Genomic DNA, 18091 nt, shown 5'->3' with positions numbered 1-18091 from the left:
TTGCATTAGTCTTCCACTTGGTCTTCCTTTTTCCATGCTTGCCTCCCCCCCCCTTTTTTTTATTTTCCAACCCAGCTGCCACAATAACCCTCTTAAAAGTGAAAAAAAAAAAAAAAAAGGTCGTCACATCTTGTCACTCTTCTTCTTATAACGCCAATGGTTCCCCATCTCCTTCTGAAGACAAGGTAAAGTCATGACCCCCAAGCCTCTGCACATATAGTCTGACTGCCAGATCCCTCTCTGACCTTGTTATCCACTTCTCTCCCCCTCCCTTCCTCAGTCCCAGCCCCTGGGCCTCCTCCCTCCTCATTGGACATAATAGATAGACTTTTACCACCTGGTCCCTTGCTCTCTCTGCTACCATGCTCTCCTGCCGCCCCCCCCCCCCCCCCCCCCCCCCCCCCCCCCCCCCCCCCCCCCCCCCCGCCATGTATCTGCATGGCTCTTGTCTCATATCCTTCAGCTCTTTGCTTAAATATTTCCTTCTTAAGGAGTTCTTTTCTGGCCACCATTTCTATAATCACAATATCCCTTCCAACACCCCCATCTCCCCACTCCTTTTCCCTGTTTAATTTTCTTCCATGGCTCTATTCACCATTTCCATAGTATCTCTATCTATCTTTATATAGATTAATATTGTATAATATAATTATATATTGAGTATATTTTGTTATAGAAAGTATAATTTGTTAATTGTCTGCCTCATCCCCACCAAAGGTAAGTTTTCAAGGGCCGAGATTTTTCTCTGGTCATTGATGAATCCCCTCCCCATGCTTTGAACAGTACCTGTCATATAGTAAAGGCTAATAAATATTTGTTGGATGGATAAATTAATGAATTTTATATATTCCCCACAATCCAATCCCCCATTTACTATTCTCTCACCCAATTCTAGCATCACAAACTTCCACCCCTTTCATTGAGATAGGAATTCACATTGCATCTTAAGAACTGATGTCCCTGAAGATTAACCACTCCCCCCAGTAAAGGAGGAAGTTATCATTTTTGGCATATATCTTGGTTGGGGGTCAGGTGGACCTAGGTATGAGTACTGGCTCTGCCACTTGGTAGCTGCATATAAGACCCAAAGCAAGTTGCTTCACTTCTCCAAGCCCCAGCTTCCCCATGGAGAGTGAGACTATTGTCTGCCATCATAGGGTTGCTGGGAGGCCTGAAAGTAGGCATGTATTGCTTATGCCAAGAGCAGTGCCCACCACAAAGGTAGGATCATACTATACACACTGCTCTGCAATTTGCAGTCCCTGTAGAAACCAGTCTTGTACATATACCCTTACATACTGGTTCTTTATACACCTTTAATCACTATAAGATAGATTTCCAAAGTGGGGTTGCTGATCCCAGTGATATGTGCTTTAAAAATAGTAAATAAAGGGATTCAGATTATTTTCCAAAAACAGTTGTTAACAATTCAGACTCCTGCCAGCAGTGTCTGAGGATACTTCTTTCCCCACACCCTTACTAGTACCAGACTTTATCAGTCTTTTTAATTTCTGCCCATCTGATTAGGGGGAAAGTGTTTCTTGTGTTGATTTCCTTTATTTCCTTTATCACCTACCAAGTTGAACATCTTTTCATATGTATATTATTCATTTGTATCCCCTATTCTGTGATTGCTTTTCCTTTGTCCAGCCGTCTTTTAAGTTATTTATATTTTTCTTTTTTTTCTTTTGAACAGCTGCTTATTTATTTTGGGTTACCCTAGGCCTTCACTGCTGCGTGTGGGCTTTTTCTTGATTGCAGTGAGCAGGGGCTACTCTTTGCTGGGGTGCGTGGGCTTCGCATTGCAGTGGCTTCTCTTGTTGCAGAGCATGGGCTCTAGGTGCGCTGGCCTCAGTAGTTGGGGAACAGGGGCTCATTAGTTGTGGCTCAGGGTCTCTAGAGCACAGGCTCAGTAATTGTGGCACAGGGGCTTTAGTTGCCCTCAGCATGTGGATTTTTCCTGGACCAGGGATCAAACCCGTGTCCCTTGCATTGGCAGGCAAATTCCTATCCACTGTGCCACCAGGGCAGCCCTATATTTTCTTATAAATTTATAATTTGGGGATATGGAGAGTGACTGCTAATAGGTACAAGTTTCTCTTTGGGGGGTTTAAAATGTTCTAAAATTAGGTTACAGTGATCATTCCACAGTTTTGTAAATACACTAAAAAGCTTTGAATATATACACTTTAAACCAGTGAATTTTATGGTATATAAATTATATCTCAGTAAAGAAAATAAAAATGGACAAAATATTTGAAAACGTGACTTTAATGGCTGCATAAAATTCTCTTTTATGAACTTCACTGATGGTCCAGTGGCTGGGACTCTGCACTCCCAATGCAGGCGGCCCGGGTTTGATCCCTGGTCAGGGAACTAGATTCTACATGCTGCAACTAAAACCTGGTGCAGCCAAATAAATAAATATTTTAAAAATCTTACAGTCATCTCTAAGACACACCTGGGAAAACATTTTAAAAAATGAACAAAATATTTGAAAACATGACTTCAATGGATGCATAAAATTCTCTTTTATGGAATTATCATATTTTATTTAATCACTTCTAATTACTTCTAATTATTTCAAAGATTTCACTTGTAAAAATTCTGATGAATATCTTTATACATAAAAATCTGCTTTTTCTTAGGATATATTTTTAGATGGGAATTATGGGGGGAAAGCATGATTTCTAATAAAAATTAGAAAAAACAGTTGACAGTGATTCCATGTCAATCTGAACACTTTGGAGTTTTCCTCTGAAGTTCAGAATGCCATATTCAGTACCTCAGAACTATTGTTGGCAAGGTCCCTCCTACTATGGTGACAACAATTGCCACTATCATTGAAGTTAGAAAACAATGTGTTTTGGTCATAAAAAAATATAAAGTGTACTTCTTGCTTTATTACCAATAGCTTAATTGTTATAAACTGATTGCTAGAAAAACAAAATGAGAAGCAAAATTGCTTTCTCTGGCTCAAATCCATGGGGAATAGAGGCTAATTTTAGCGTAATTTTTGACAAAAACAGCAGTGACTTTGTTGGCTTCATTTACTACTGTTTCATACCACCTTCACATCTTGTTAACATATACTGGAGAAAATGCAATAATAATAATAATAATAATAGATACTCTTGACTAGTGATTATAAGGTCCTTCTCTGGACAGAAAAGAAACTATCTTGGTTGATCATGCTAAATTAGAAGAAAGAAATTCACCCAGAAGAACCATGAAGGAAAGAGCTTATATTTCCTACCTGTTCTCTAGCCCACCCTCAACCCAAGCCCTTCCTCCATCATCAGATCTTTAGATTTAGCTGGACAAATTGATTGATGGTAGTTGGTGTATTGATTTCCAGGACACTACCAACACTTAAGAGAAGAGGCTCTGTCCCATAATTTGAAGTTTTGGGGGCTACGGGCAAGAATCCTGGATTTTAGCCCTGACTCTACTATTTATCTGTTATGTGACTTTAGACAAACTTTCCCATCTCTAGTTGATTTCTAAGGGTCCTATCAACTCTGATATGCTCTGGTTTTAAGGAACAATAGAATTAGATCTCTTTCATTAAGGAGTAGGGCAGGAAACAAATTTGGGAGTTGAAGTCAGAAGAAAGAAATCGAGGGACTTCTCTGGCAGTCCGGTGGTTAAGACCCCGCGCTTACAATGCAGGGGACATGGATTCAATCCCTGAGCAGGGAACCAGGATCCCACAGGCCACGTGCAGTGGCCAAAAAATAAAATATTTTTTAAAAAAGAAGAAAGAAATTGAGTCATATCAGAAATCTAATATGATGTAGGATATCTTATGTTACGTTCTTCAGGTCATCATCAAAAGAATACATGAAAAACATTATTAAAAAATATAACTCTTTACATTTACTAAAAATCATGTAACCATAGGCATACAATGCTGGATTTTGTAATATGTAAACTATACCTTGTAATATGTAAATAATACATATTTGTATTTAGTAAAAATCATGTAAATCACATTAACTAAATGTGATTTAGTAAATCACATTTACTAAAAATCACTTAATCATAGGCATACAATGCTGGATTTTGTATTATGTAAATAATCCTTTGTAATACATAAACAATACTTTGGCCACCTGATACGAAGAATGGACTCATTGGAAAAAAACCCTGATGCTGGGAAAAATTGAAAGAAGGAGGAGAAGGGGATGACAGAGGATGAGATGGTTGGATGGCATCACCGACTCAGTGGACATGAGTTTGAGCAAGCTCTGGGAGTTGATGATGGACAGGGAAGCCTGGCGTGCTGCAGTCATGAGGTCACAAAGAGTTGGACATGATTGAGCGACTGAATGGAACTGAACTGAAACTATACCTTGATAAAGTCTTAAAAATACATATTTGATTGTAATTTTATCTCCAAAAAATCATGAATAGGGTCTTCCCAGGTGGCTTAGCAGTAAAGAATCTGCCTGCCAAGCAGGAGACATGGGTTTGCTCCCTGGGTCCGGAAGATCCCCTGGAGAAGGAAATGGCAACCCACTCCACTATTCTTGCCTGGGAAATCCCATGGACAGAGGAGCTTGGCGTGCTACAGTCCATGGGATTGCAAAAGAGTCGGGCACAACTTAGTGACTAAATAACAACAATAATCATGGATAGGGTGTATGAAATCATGTGATTTGAGAATCTGCTCATTTACTTGCATGCGTGAACATGAGTGAGAGCCAAGGAACATGTTGATAGTCTTGGGAGTTTTGTTGGCACAGAGAAGCTGCTGGGCTCTGGGGAGACTGAGGGAGCTAAAATGTCATTGTCACAAGGGAGGCAACTATTGATTTCACTGACAAACCCTGTAATTATGGAACACAGTACCTAGTTACATTAATTAGAAGAGAGTGAGAGTGGAGTTGGAGGCCCTGCTGGCAGGAGAGAGGGAAAGTGTAGATCAGTCTTCTCTAAGGTGTGTCTAGAGTGTGCAGGGAGTGGAGAGAGGGGAAGCTGGAAAGTAGGTTGAGCAGAAACCAGTTTGAAGTTCTCCATGAGAAAGGCACAAGATTTACTACCTGAATTGCATGTATATTAAATAAAGTCATATATTTAAAAATATTTTAAAAATGTAAAGCACTGTATAACTAAAAATATTTTTAACAGGTAATACAGGTATATGGTAAAAATTCAGTTGGTATAAACAAATGGTATAAAGAGATAGTGAAAAGGAAGTCTCCATCCCATCCTTGTCACTCATTTGTCTTTCCCAGGAACATTCATCATTTCTAATTTTTGTGTATCACTCTGGAGATATTCTATTATCCTATGCATATATAAATATATCACAAATGATAGGGTACTATTGACACTGTTTTTTCCCTTTTTATCTGTTTTAATTTAGCAATATAGCTTGGAAATCACTCCTTATATTGATTTGTCTTATTCTTTTCTCAACATCTATATAGTACTTCCTTATACTGCAGTTTATTTAACCAGTCCCTTGTGAAGAACATTTAATTTGTTTCAATGACATCTGGTTTATTTTCTTAAAGTTCACCACCAAACAGCAAAACCAATCCCCAACATGGTGTTACTGATGAACATTTTGGATTTTTCTCTCTTTGCTTTCTGTTTAATATACCAATTTTTTAATTTGTATTTTTCAGCAATAATCTTGGTGTACCCAAGACATTAAAAAAAAACTGTATTGTAATGATGCAATAAAGAGCTGCAGGTAAATCCCAGGACAAACCACTTCCAAACAACTGAAAACCAGGCCAGATCGAGTCTGCCATGCTGGGCAGAGGTTCCTACCAATTCAGGATCCACTTTGGAAGCAGAGCTCAGTCTTCAGGAACACTTCTTTGAAGGAGAAGAACTCAGAGAGCTAGTACAATAGTGTAGAAAGATCTCAGGGTCTGGAGTCAGAAGAATTGAGTTCCACTCCCAGTTTTGCCACTAACTAGCTGTATGTCCTTGGGTAAGTCACATGGTGGGAGGTTCAGTTCTTCCCCATGTGTTAAGTAGGGGCAGAAATTTCAAGCCCATAATGCTGTTGTAAGGATGGGATGAATTAACCACATTTCATAAGTGCTCTATTATTTTTATTATATAATATATACTATATTTATAATTTATAATTATGTGTTATACTTTATAATATATATTATAACTACATACAATATATTATTTAATGTATATAATGTAATATATAATGTACAATGTATTATAATTATATATGAATATATACTATATTATTATATAGTATACATTAATTAATTATATTATATATATTATATATGTTATAATATATGAAGTCAATATGATAATAAAATATACAATATAATATATAAGATATAATGTAATATATAATGTTTTGTTTATAACTAATTATAATATATATGAATACTTATTTATATTATATTATATTATAAGCAACAGTTAGAACCAGACATGGAACAATGGTTAAAAATTGGGCAAGGATGAAAAAAAAATAAAATAAAATAAAATTGGGCAAGGAGTACATCAAGGCTGTATAGTCTCACCCTGCTTGTTTAACTTATATGCAGAGTACATTATGCAAAATGCCAGGCTGGAATCAATATTGCTGGGAGAAATATCAATAACCTCAGATATGCAGAGGACAGCACCCTTATGGCAGAAAGGGAAGATGAACTAAAGAGCCTCTTGATGAAGGTGAAAGAAGAGAGTGAAAAATCTGGCCTAAAACTCAATGTTCAAAAAACGAAGATCATGACATCTGATCCCATCAATTCATGGCAAATAGATGGGAAAAAAATGGAAACAGTGGCAGATTTTATTTTCTTGGGCTCCAAAATCTGCAGATGGTGACTGCAGCCATGAAATTAAAAGATGCTTGCTCCTTGGAAGAAAAACTGTGACAAACCTAGATAGTGTATTAAAAAGCAGAGACATCACTTTGTTGACAAAGGTCCATATAGTCAAAGCTATGATTTTTCCAGGAGTCATGTACAGATGTGAGTTTGGACCATAAAGAATGCTGTGCATGAGTGCGTGCTAAGTCTCTTCAGTCGTGTCTGACTCTGCAACCCTATGGACGGTAGCCTACCAGCCTCCTCTGTCCATAGGATTCTCCAGGCAAGAATACTGGAATGGATTGCCATACCCTCCTCCAGGGAATCTTCCTGACTCAGGGATCCAACCCTTGTCTCAGGCATCTCCTGCCTTAGGAGGCAGGTTCTTTACCACTAGTGCCACCTGGCTAAGTGTGGTAGAACTCATGCTTTCGAACTGTGGTGCTGGAGAAGACTCTTTAAGAGTCCCTTGGACAGGGACCACAGCTTTGTCTAACTCAATGAAACTATTGAGCCATACCATGTAGGGCCACCCAAGATGGATGGGTCATAGTGGAGAGTTCTGACAAAACATGCTCCACTGGAGAAGGGAATGGCAAACCACTTCAGAATACTTGCCTTGAGAACCCCATGAACACTCAGTCAGTTCATCTCTCAGTTGTGTCTGACTTTTTGCCACCCCATGAACTGTAGCACGCCAGGCTTTCCTGTCCATCACCAACACCCGGAGCATGCTCAAACTCATGTCCATTGAGTCAGTGATGCCATCCAACCATCTCATCCTGTCTTCCCCTTCTCCTCCTGCCTTCAATCTTTCCCAACATCAGGGTCTTTCCCAAGGAGTCAGTTCTTCGCATTAGGTGACCAAAGTAATGGAGCTTCAGGTACAGCATCAGTCCTTCCAAACAATATTTAGGACTGATTTCCTTTAGGATGGACTGGTTGGATCTTCTTGCAGTCCAAGGGACTCAAGAGTCTTCTCCAAAAAAAAAAAAAAAAAAAAAAAGAGTCTTCTCCAAAACCACAGTTCAAAAGCATCAATTCTTTGGCACTCAACTTTCTTTATAGTCCAACTCTCACATCCATACATGACTACTGGAAAAACCATAGCTTTGACTAGACTGATCTTTGTTGGCAAAGTAATGTCTCTGCTTTTAATATGCTGCCTATGTTTGTCATAGCCTTTCTTCCAAGGAGCAAGCATCTCTTAATTTCATGGCTGCAGTCACCATCTGCAGTGATTTTGGAGCACTCAAAAAAGTCTGTCACTGTTTCCATTGTTTCCTCATCTATTTGCCATGAAGTGATGGGACTGCATGCCGCGATCTTAGTTTTCTGAATGTTGAGTTTTAAGCCAGATGTTTCACTCTCCTCTTTCACTTTCATCAAGAGGCTCTTTAGTTCTTCTTTGCTTTCTACCATAAGTGTGGTGTCATCCTCATATCTGAGGTTGTTGATATCTCTCCTGGCAGTCTTGATTCCAGCTTGTGCTTCATCCAGCCCTGCATTTCTCATGATGTACTCTGCATATTAGTTAAATAATCAGGGTGACAATATACAGCCTTAATGTACTCCTTTCCCAATTTGGACCAGTCTGTTATTTCATGTCCAGTTCTAACTGTTGCTTCTTGACCTGCATACAGATTTCTCAGGAGGCAGGTAGGTGGTCTGACTGATACACACAGTCAAGGGTTTTGGCATAGTCAATAAAGGAGAAGTAGATGTTTTTCTGGAACTCTCTTGCTTTCTTGATGATCCAACGAATGTTGGCAATTTGATCTCTGGTTCCTCTGGCTTTTATAAACCCAGTGTGAACATCTGGAACTTCACGGTTCATGTACTGTTGAAGCCTGGCTTGGAGAATTTTGAGTATTACTTTCCTAATGTGTGAGATGAGTGCAATTGTGAGGTAGTTTGAACATTCTTTGGCACTGCCTTTCTTTGGGATTGGAATGAAAACTGACCATTTCCAGTCCTGTGGCCACTGCTGATTTGCATAAACAGTATGAAAAGGCAAAAAGATATGACAATGAAAGATGAACTCCCCAGGTCAGTAGGTGCCCAATATCTTACTGGAGAAAAGTGGAGAAACAACTCCAGAAAGAAAGAAGAGACGGAGCCAAAGTGAAAACAACGCCCAGTTGTGGATGTGGCGATGGAAGCAAAATCCGATGCTGTAAAGAACAGTATTGCATAGGAACCTGGAATGGAATGCTATGTCCATGAATCAATGTAAATTGGAAGTGGTCAAACAGGAGATGGCAAGAGTGAACATCAACATTTTAGGAATCAGTGAACTAAAATGAACCAGAATGGTTGAATTTAATCCAGATGACCATTTTATCTAGTACTGTGAGCAAGAATCCCTTAGAAGAAATGGAGTAGCCATCATAGTCAACAAGAGTCTGAAATGAAGTACTTGGGTGCAGTCTCAAAAATGACAGAACGATCTCTGCTCATTTCCAAGGCAAACCATTCAATATCACAGTAATCCAAGTCCATACCCCAACCACTAATGCGAAAGAAGCTGAAGTTGAACAGTTCTGAGATGACCTACAAGACCTAGAACTAACACCAAAAAAAGGATGTCCTTTTCATCATAGGGGACTGGAATGCAAAAGTAGGAAGTCAAGAGTCAAAGAGTAAAAAAAAAAAAAAAAAAGAAGAGTCAAAGAGTTTAACAGGCAAGTTTGGCCTTGGAGTACAAAATGAAGCAGGGAAAAGGCTAGCAGAGTTTTGCCAAGAGAATGCACTGATCATAGCAAACACCGTCTTCCAACAACACAAGAGATGACTCTACACATGGACATCACCAGATGGTCAACACTGAAATCAGATTGATTATATTCTTTGCAGCTGAAGATGGAGAAGCTCTATACAGTCAGCAAAAACAAGACCAGGAGCTGACTGTGGCTCAGATCAAGAACTCCTTATTGCCAAATTCAGACTTAAGTTGAAGAAAGTATGGGAAACCACTAGACCATTCAGGTATGATCTAAACCAAATCCCTTAAAATTATACAGTGGAAGTGACAAATAGATTCAAGGGATTAGATTTTATAAAGTGGCTGAAGAACTATGGATGGAGGTTTGTGACAATGGACAGGAAACAGTGACCAAGACTGTCCCCAAGAAAAAGAATTGCGAGAAGGCAAAATGGGTGTCTGAGGAGGCCTTACAAATAGCTGAGAGAAGAAGAGCAGCTAAAGGCAAAGGAGAAAAGGAAAGATATACCCATCTGAATGCAGAGTTCCAAAGAATAGCAAGGAGAGATAAGAAGTGATCAATGATTCCTCAATGATCAATGCAAAGAAATAGAGAAAAACAATAGAATGGGAAAGACTAGAGATATCTTCAAGAGAATTAGACATACCAAGGGAACATTTCGTGCAAAAATGGGCATGGTATGGACCTAACAGAAGTGGAAGATATTATGAAGAGGTAGCAAGAATACACAGAAGAACTATACAAAAAAGATCTTAATGACCCAGATAACCACAATAGTGTGGTCATTCACCTAGAGCCAGACATCCTGGAGTGCAAAGTCAAGTGGGCCTTAGGAAGAATCACTAGGAACAAAGCTAGTGGAGGTGATGGAATTCCAGTTGAGCTATTTCAAATCCTAAAGGATGATGCTGTGAAAGTGTTGCACTCAATAAACCAGAAAATTTGGAAAACTCGGCAGTGGCCACAGGACTGGAAAAAGATCAGCTTTCATTCCAATCCCAAAGAAAGGCAATGCCAAAGAATGTTCAAGCCACCACACAATTGCACTCATCTCACACACTCACAAAGTAATGCTCAAAATTCTCCAAGTGAGGCTTTAACAGTATGTGAGCTGAGAACTTCTAGATGTTCAAGCTGGATTTAGAAAAGGCAGAGGAATCAGAGATCAAATTGCCAATATCTGTTGGATCATAGAAAAAGCAAGAGAGTTCCAGAAAAACATCTACTTCTCCTTTATTGACTATGCCAAAGCCTTTGGCTGTGTGGATCACAACAAACTGGAAAATTCTTCAAGAGACGGCAATACCTGACCACCTTACCTGCCTCCTGAGAAATCCTTATGCAGGTCAAGAAGCAACAGTTAGAATCAGACATAAAACAACGGACTGGTTCCAAATTGGGAAAGGAGTATGTAAAGCCTACATACTGTCACCCTGTTTATGTAACTTATATGCAGAGTACATCATGCGAAATGCTTGGCTGGATGAAGCATAAGCTGGAATCAAGATTGCCAGGAGAAATATCAACAACCTCAGATATGCAGATGACACTACCCTTATGGCAGAAAGCAAAGAAGAACTAAAGAGCCTCTTGATGAAAGTAAAACAGGAGAGTGAAAAGCTGGCTTAAAACTCAACATTCAAAAAACAAAGATTATGGCATCCAGTCCCATTACTTCATGGCAAATAGATGGAGAAAGAAGGGAAACAGTGAGAAACTTTATTTTGGGGGGCTCCAAAATCACTGCAGATGGTGACTGCAGCCATGAAATAAAAGACTCTTGCTCTTTGGAAGAAAAGCTATGACCAACCTAGACAGTGTATTAAAAAGCAGAGACATTATTTTGCCAACAAAATCCATCTAGTCAAAGCTATGGTTTTTCCAGTAGTCATGTATGGATGTGAGAATTGGATCATAATGAAAACTGAGTGCCAAGGAATTGATGCTTTTGAACTGTGGTGTTGGAGAAGACTCTTGAGAGTCCCTTGGGCTGCAAGGAGATCCAACCAGTCCATCCTAAAGGAGATCAGTCCTGAATGTTGTTTGGAAGGACTGATGCTGTAGCTGAAGCTCCAATACTTTGGCCACCTGATGTGAAGAACTGACTCATTGGAAAAGACCCTGGTGCTGGGAAATATTGAGGGTAAGAGGAAAAGGGGGTGACAGAGGATGAGATGGTTGGATGACATCACCAACTCAAAGGACATGAGTTGGAACAAACTCCAAGATGTAGTGAAGGACAGGGAAGCCTGTCGTGCTGTTGTCCATGGGGTCATGAAGAGTTGAACATGACTTAGGAACTAAACAACAATATATTATATATAATATTATATAAATTATATACATGCATTAATGCAAATAATGTTATATAATTATTAAAATAACAATATAATATTAATCAATATACACTATAATGTAATTAATTAAAATATGGTATATAATACAGATGATTATAGGTTATAGATTATAACTATTATATATATTATATATATATTATATATACTATATGTATATAGTATATATAGTATAATATAGTATAATATATGATAATTATGTATATTATATGTTATACAATATAATTTTAACATATGTTATATATAATTATATTTTGTGATATATTAATAATTATATTATAATGTATTTAATGTCATTATATAATATATATCATGTTTTAAGTTACATATGTAATATAGCATAGTAGATTATATACTATATATCACATATATTATATATTATATTATATATGTCGCATGTCATATGTATTATATCATAATTATGTATTATACATAAAGTATATGTGTAATTTATATAACACTATATATTATACAATGTATCATATATTATATATTAATAACAATTATAGTAATAATACATATTAATTCAACAAATTTCTTTAAGAAACAGAGTCATAAAACCAGAATAGCTAGAGCTCCTGGCAGAGGAAATGTATATATGTGCACAAATTTCAACCTAAACGCTAAAAGAAGGGCTGAGGAAGACATAGCTCCTTCTTGACTTTATATGTCCTAATTCAGGACTTAACAAAGGGTATCCTTTTTGAAAAAGTTCCTGTAGATCTACAATTTAAATGTACGTTCTTGTCACCAAATTGGATAGCATACTGCTGTTCTTTAAAACAGATACTTTCTCTTTCCTCCTTTACAGTTTTCTGCATCATAACTCACTGACCAAAGATTGAAGCCCATAACTGTCAGTAAGCATGAAAGAGGGTTTGCATTTTAAGGGGAAAATACTCTCTATTTGGGTGCTTCCTTGGTGTTAAAGAATCCACTTGCTAATGCAGGAGACGCAGGTTCAGTCCCTGGGTCAGGAAGATCCCCTGGAGAAGAATACATCCCAGTATTCTTGCCTGGGAAATCCCATGGACAGAGGAACCTGGCGGGCTATAGTCCATGGGGTCATAAAAGAGTCATAAACGACTTAGGGACTTAAAACAACAATAACAAGCTCTCTATTTAGACATGCCGGTTCAGAGAAACCCAGCAGATGGTTTTAAGAATTGAACCATTTGACATTTCATTGGGATGAGACCTAGAAACAGTACTAGAAAGAAAAAACCAATGAGCATTCTATGAGATGAGGAAAGGACAGGGTGAAGGAGAGAGACTAGAGTATAAATTGATGTAAGATTTTTGGAGGATAACTTGACAATATATATGTTAAAAATCAAACTGCACACATTGGAAAAGGTCAGTTTTCACTCCAACCCCAAAGAAGGGCAAACCTGTCATGCTGCAGTCCATGGAGTCACAAAGAGTCAGATAGGACTGAGCGACTAAACAACAACTGTCCTTTTGCCTAACCTTCCTGAAAAATCCAGTCCTAAAGCCATTAGGTGAGATGCAGCAAGGTAGACATCCATGGTGGGGAGTGTTGTGGGGTGCAGACTGGGGTCTTGGAGATCCAACAGGGTGAGGACGTGTCCCTGCAGAGGGTAGATCTGAGTCTAAACAAGTGGATGCAGGTATTGTCATGGAGGAGCAGCCTGATGTGAGGAGTCAGAACCTGAGAGGGATGAAGAGGAAATCTATGTAGGGGAGCAGCTGGTAATGGAGAATGAGAGGCCCCAAGCAAGGGAAGCAGACATAGTATCAGGAGAGTGACAATGGAAATGGGAGATTGGTTACTGTGCTAGTTACCTATTTCTGCATAACAATTTACTCCCAAACTCAGTGACTTAGAACAACAAACATTTATTTTTTAATTTTAATTTTTTAAGTTATTTAGTTTTGGCTGTGTGGGATATGGGGATCTTTGTTCCCCTGCTGCTGCTGCTGCTGCTGCTGCTAAGTCGCTTCAGTCGTGTTCGACTCTGTGCGACCCCATAGACGGCAGCCCAACAGGCTCCGCCGTCCCTGGGATTCTCCAGGCAAGAATATTGGAGTGCGCTGCCATTTCCTTCTCCAATGCATGAAAGTGAAAAGTGAAAGTGAAGTCGCTCAGTCGTGTCCGACTCTTTGCAACCCCATGGACTGCAGCCTACCAGGCTCCTCTGCCCATAGGATTTTCCAGGCATGAGTACTGGAGTGGGTTGCCATTGCCTTCTCCATTGTTCCCCTACCAGGGTTCAAACCTGTGCCCCCTGCAGTGGAAGCATGAAGTCTTAACTACTGGGAACTCCCAACAAATATTTAGCATATCAGTTTTGTGTGTCAGGAATCTGGGCACAGCCTAGCTGGGTTCTTCTGACTCAGAGGCTCACAAAGCTCCCGTTTGAAGTTTCAACTGAGGGAGAATCTGATTCCAGGTACATTCATGTTACTGTTACCAGGATTTAGTTCCTCATGGGCTGTTGACTGAGGGCGTCAGTTCCTCCATGCTTGTTGCTTAGAAGCCTCCCTCAGCTCCTTGCCATATGGGCCTCTTTATAGGGCAGTTAGGTTCCCTGAAAGGAAGAGAAAGAGAGAGAAAGAAAGAGAGAGAAAATTAGAGAGAATTCAGAGTCTTCTTGTAACCTAATCTTAGAAGTGACATCTCATAATTTTTGCCATATTCTATCATTAGTAGTGATTAACTAGATTGAGCTCACATCCAAGGGGAAGTGATTACACAAGTGAATGAATACCACTGGGCAGGGATTCTTGAGGGCCATCTTAGAGAAAGATATCCATTCTATCCAAAGTGACCTATAGATTCAATACAATCCCTATTAACACCCCAATGGCATTTTTTTAAATAGAAATAGTAAAGCAATCCTAAAATTCATATGAAACCACAAGGGATCTTGAATACCCAAAGCAATCTTGAGAAAGAAGGAAAAAGCTGGCGGCATCCTACGTCTTGATTTCAAAACACATTACAAAGGGACAGTAATTAAAACAGTATGGTACTGGCATAAAAATAGACATATACACCAGGGGAACAAAATTGAGAGTCCAACAATATATCAACATACGTATAGTCAACAAGAGTACACAATGAGGAAAGGATGAGGAAAGGATGGTCTCTTTGACAAATGGTGTTAGGACACAGGGAATATAGCTAATATTTTGTAATAACTTAAGGGAAAAAAATAAAAAGAAAAAATCTTATAAACATCAAAAAAATAAAATAAAGCAGTAAAAAATAAAAATTAAAACATTGAAAACAAAAAAATAAAAACCCAAATGGTGTTGGGAAAATGAGACATGCAAAAGAATGAAATTGGGCCCTTGTTTTACAGCATACACAAAATCAACTAAAAATGGATTAAAGATTTAAGTGTAAGACCAGAAACAGCAATTCTTAAAAAAAAAAAAAAAAGACATAGGGGAAAAGTTTCATGACATGGGTCTTGGCAGTCATTTCATGGATATGACATCAAAAGCATAAGGAACAAAAGCAAAAATAGACAAATGAGACTACATCAAACTAAAAAGCTTCACCACAGCAAAGAGTCAAAAGACAACCTATGGAATGGGAGAAAATATTTGCAAACCATATATCTGGTAAGGGGTTAATATACAAAATATATGAGAAACTCCTACAACTCAACAGCAAAAAAAAAAAAAAAAATCAAATAATCAAATTATAAAGCAGACAAAAGACTTAAATAGACGTTTCTTCAAGGAATATATACAGGCTGTTAAGGCGTGAAACAACAGAGGGTGGCGCTGGCGGCGCTGGCAGCGGGGGCTCGGCTGGGGTGCCAGCTGAAAGGGCTGGGGCCGACGCGCGGACAATGGACAGTGGCCGGGCGCTCGTGGAGCCGATGAGAGGCGGTGGAGGCCGAGGCGGATGTGCCCTGTGTTCCAGTACGTGGGCGAGCATGTGACTCACACCGACCGAATCTTCCTGCGGGGTTTCAGCTTCTCCCGGGCGCTGGGTGTGCCCCCTTCGTGCTGGCCAGCCACGGACCCCAGCCCCGTGCCGCAGGATCCAGGCCGTGCCCTACCGCCTGGAGCTGGGCCAAACGATTTCATCTGCTGCCTGTGGTTATGGATTCACGTGGCTGTCCTCTAAAACCAAGGATATTATGAAAGTTTGGGGTATGAGGCTCAACAAGATTCTCAGCTCAGATTTCACAGGAGCTGGAAAGATAAAATGAGGGGATAAGAGTCTGTTTTGGAGCCCTCGCCTGTGCCACTGCTGCTGGACAGGCCTCAGGAGATGCGGGTGCTGCAGGTCTCCTGTGGTCGAGCCCGCTTGCTTGTCCTGACAGATGGTGAAGGAGTCTTCAGCATGGGCAATAATTCTTACAGGCAGTGTGGAAGAAAGGTGGTCGAAAAAGAAATTTATAGCGAAAGTCACAAAGTCCATAGGATGCAGGACTTCGATGGACAGGTGGTCCAGGTCACCTGTAGTCAGGACCATAGTCTGTTCCTGACAGATAAAGAAGTGTATTCTTGTGGCCGGGTCACAGGTGTGCAAACAGGTCTGGGTCACTATGATATCACCAGCACACCCACAAGCTGGGCGGAGAACTTGCCAGAGTGAACGTCGTCCAGGTGGATACCTATGGGGACTGCTACCTGGTCGTGTTGGCCGGTGGGGGCCTCTTCAGGTGGGGGAACTCTGAGTACCTTCAGCTGGCCTCTGTCACTGACTCCAGACAGGTGAACATCCCCCTGGTGCTTGCCCTTCTCAGGAGTGATGTGGGTGAAGCAGGCTGTGTGTGGGGGGACAGGCTGCGCTGTATTAAACAGAGAAGGACACGTTTTCGTCTGGGGCTATGGAATTCTTGGGAAGGGACCAAACCTTCTGGAAACCGCTCTTTCAGAAATGATTCCACCCACTCTCTTTGGCCTGTCGTAGTTCAACCCAGGAGTCCAGGTTTCCTGCATTCGCTGCAGACTCAGCCACTTTGCTGCCCTGACCAACAGAGGAGAGCTATTTGTGTGAGGCAAGAACATCCAAGGGTGCCTGGGTGGAAGACCAGTACTTTCCATGGCGGGTGACTATTCCTGGGGAGCCCGTGGACGTGGTGTGTGGTGTGGATCACATGGTGACTCTGGCCAAGTCCCTCATCTGAACCTCTTCCTCGATCCTTTGGAGCCTCAGGACCACTTGGCCTGCTCAGCAAGGGCGGCCGCGGGGCTCTGAATGGGGTCGAGAGTGTCAGGGTCCTCCATGCAGCCTGGAGATGGGCGACCAGAAGTGCCGGAGTTGGTCCCTGCCCTTCCAGCCCAGGGTGAGGCGTGCTGTGCAGATGCTGCCCTTATCCACCAAACCCAGAGCTGAGTGGCCCTGGCAGGTCGAGGATGATCAGCTTATCTTGGCTCCTTCCAGGGGATACACGGTGGCTTCTGGTGTCACATCTGGTCTTCAGAGATCTTATTCACTCAGCCATCTCTGCGTGCTGCTGGCATACAGTGGACAGCCCTGCATGGGGGTCCTTCCTGGAAATGCCAGTGGGCGCCAGCCTGGGACCCTGTGGACCCACAGCAGTCACACACATTGTAGCCCTTCTTACTGCCTGGCTCAGAAGACTTGAGAGGCCCCCTCGGGAAGAAGAGTGAGGCCAGATATTTATGGGCCAAGGGTTTTGAACACAACTGGTGAAAGCTTGGCTGGAGTGCTTGCCTTGGAGAAGGAAAACTTAGAAATGGTGAAAAACATATGCCTTAGTAATGTAATGTGTCCTTTTCTTTAACAGCATCTTTTAAGTCTGTTTTGGAATAAAGTCTGTTTTCTGCCTTTTCTTTTTTTTTAAGGAATATATACAAATATATGAAAAACTGTTCAACATAACTAATCATGTGTTGTGCTGTGCTTGATTGCTCAGTCGTGTCCAACTCTTGGCGACCCCATGAACTATAGCCTGCCAGGCTCCTCTGTCCATGGGGATTCTCCAGGCAAGAATACTGGAGTGGGTTGCCATGCCCTCCTCCAGGGGATCTTCTCCACCCAGGAATCGAACTGGGGTCTTCTGCATTGCTGTAACTCTCCCGCTGAACTACCTGGGAAGCCCAACTAATCATGATGGAACTGCAAATCAAAATTACCTCACATCTGTTAGGATGGCTATTATCAAAAAGACAACAGATAAGAAGTGTTGGCCTGAATGTAGAGAAATTGGAATCCTTGTGCTCTTTTGATGGAATGTGCAGTCATTATGGA

General features: G+C 40.6%; 1 pseudogene; it reads left to right on the top strand.

Moving 5' to 3' along the window:
- Window positions 1-17003, top strand: part of LOC122435735 — an 18596-nt pseudogene extending 1593 nt beyond the window's left edge.
- The last annotated feature ends 1088 nt before the right edge of the window (window positions 17004-18091 follow it).

Source organism: Cervus canadensis, chromosome X (genome assembly GCF_019320065.1).
Source record: "Cervus canadensis isolate Bull #8, Minnesota chromosome X, ASM1932006v1, whole genome shotgun sequence".
Taxonomy (NCBI): Eukaryota; Metazoa; Chordata; class Mammalia; order Artiodactyla; family Cervidae; genus Cervus; species Cervus canadensis.
The sequence above is the reverse complement of the archived record's forward strand: the minus strand, read 5'-3'. Positions and strand labels throughout refer to the sequence as shown.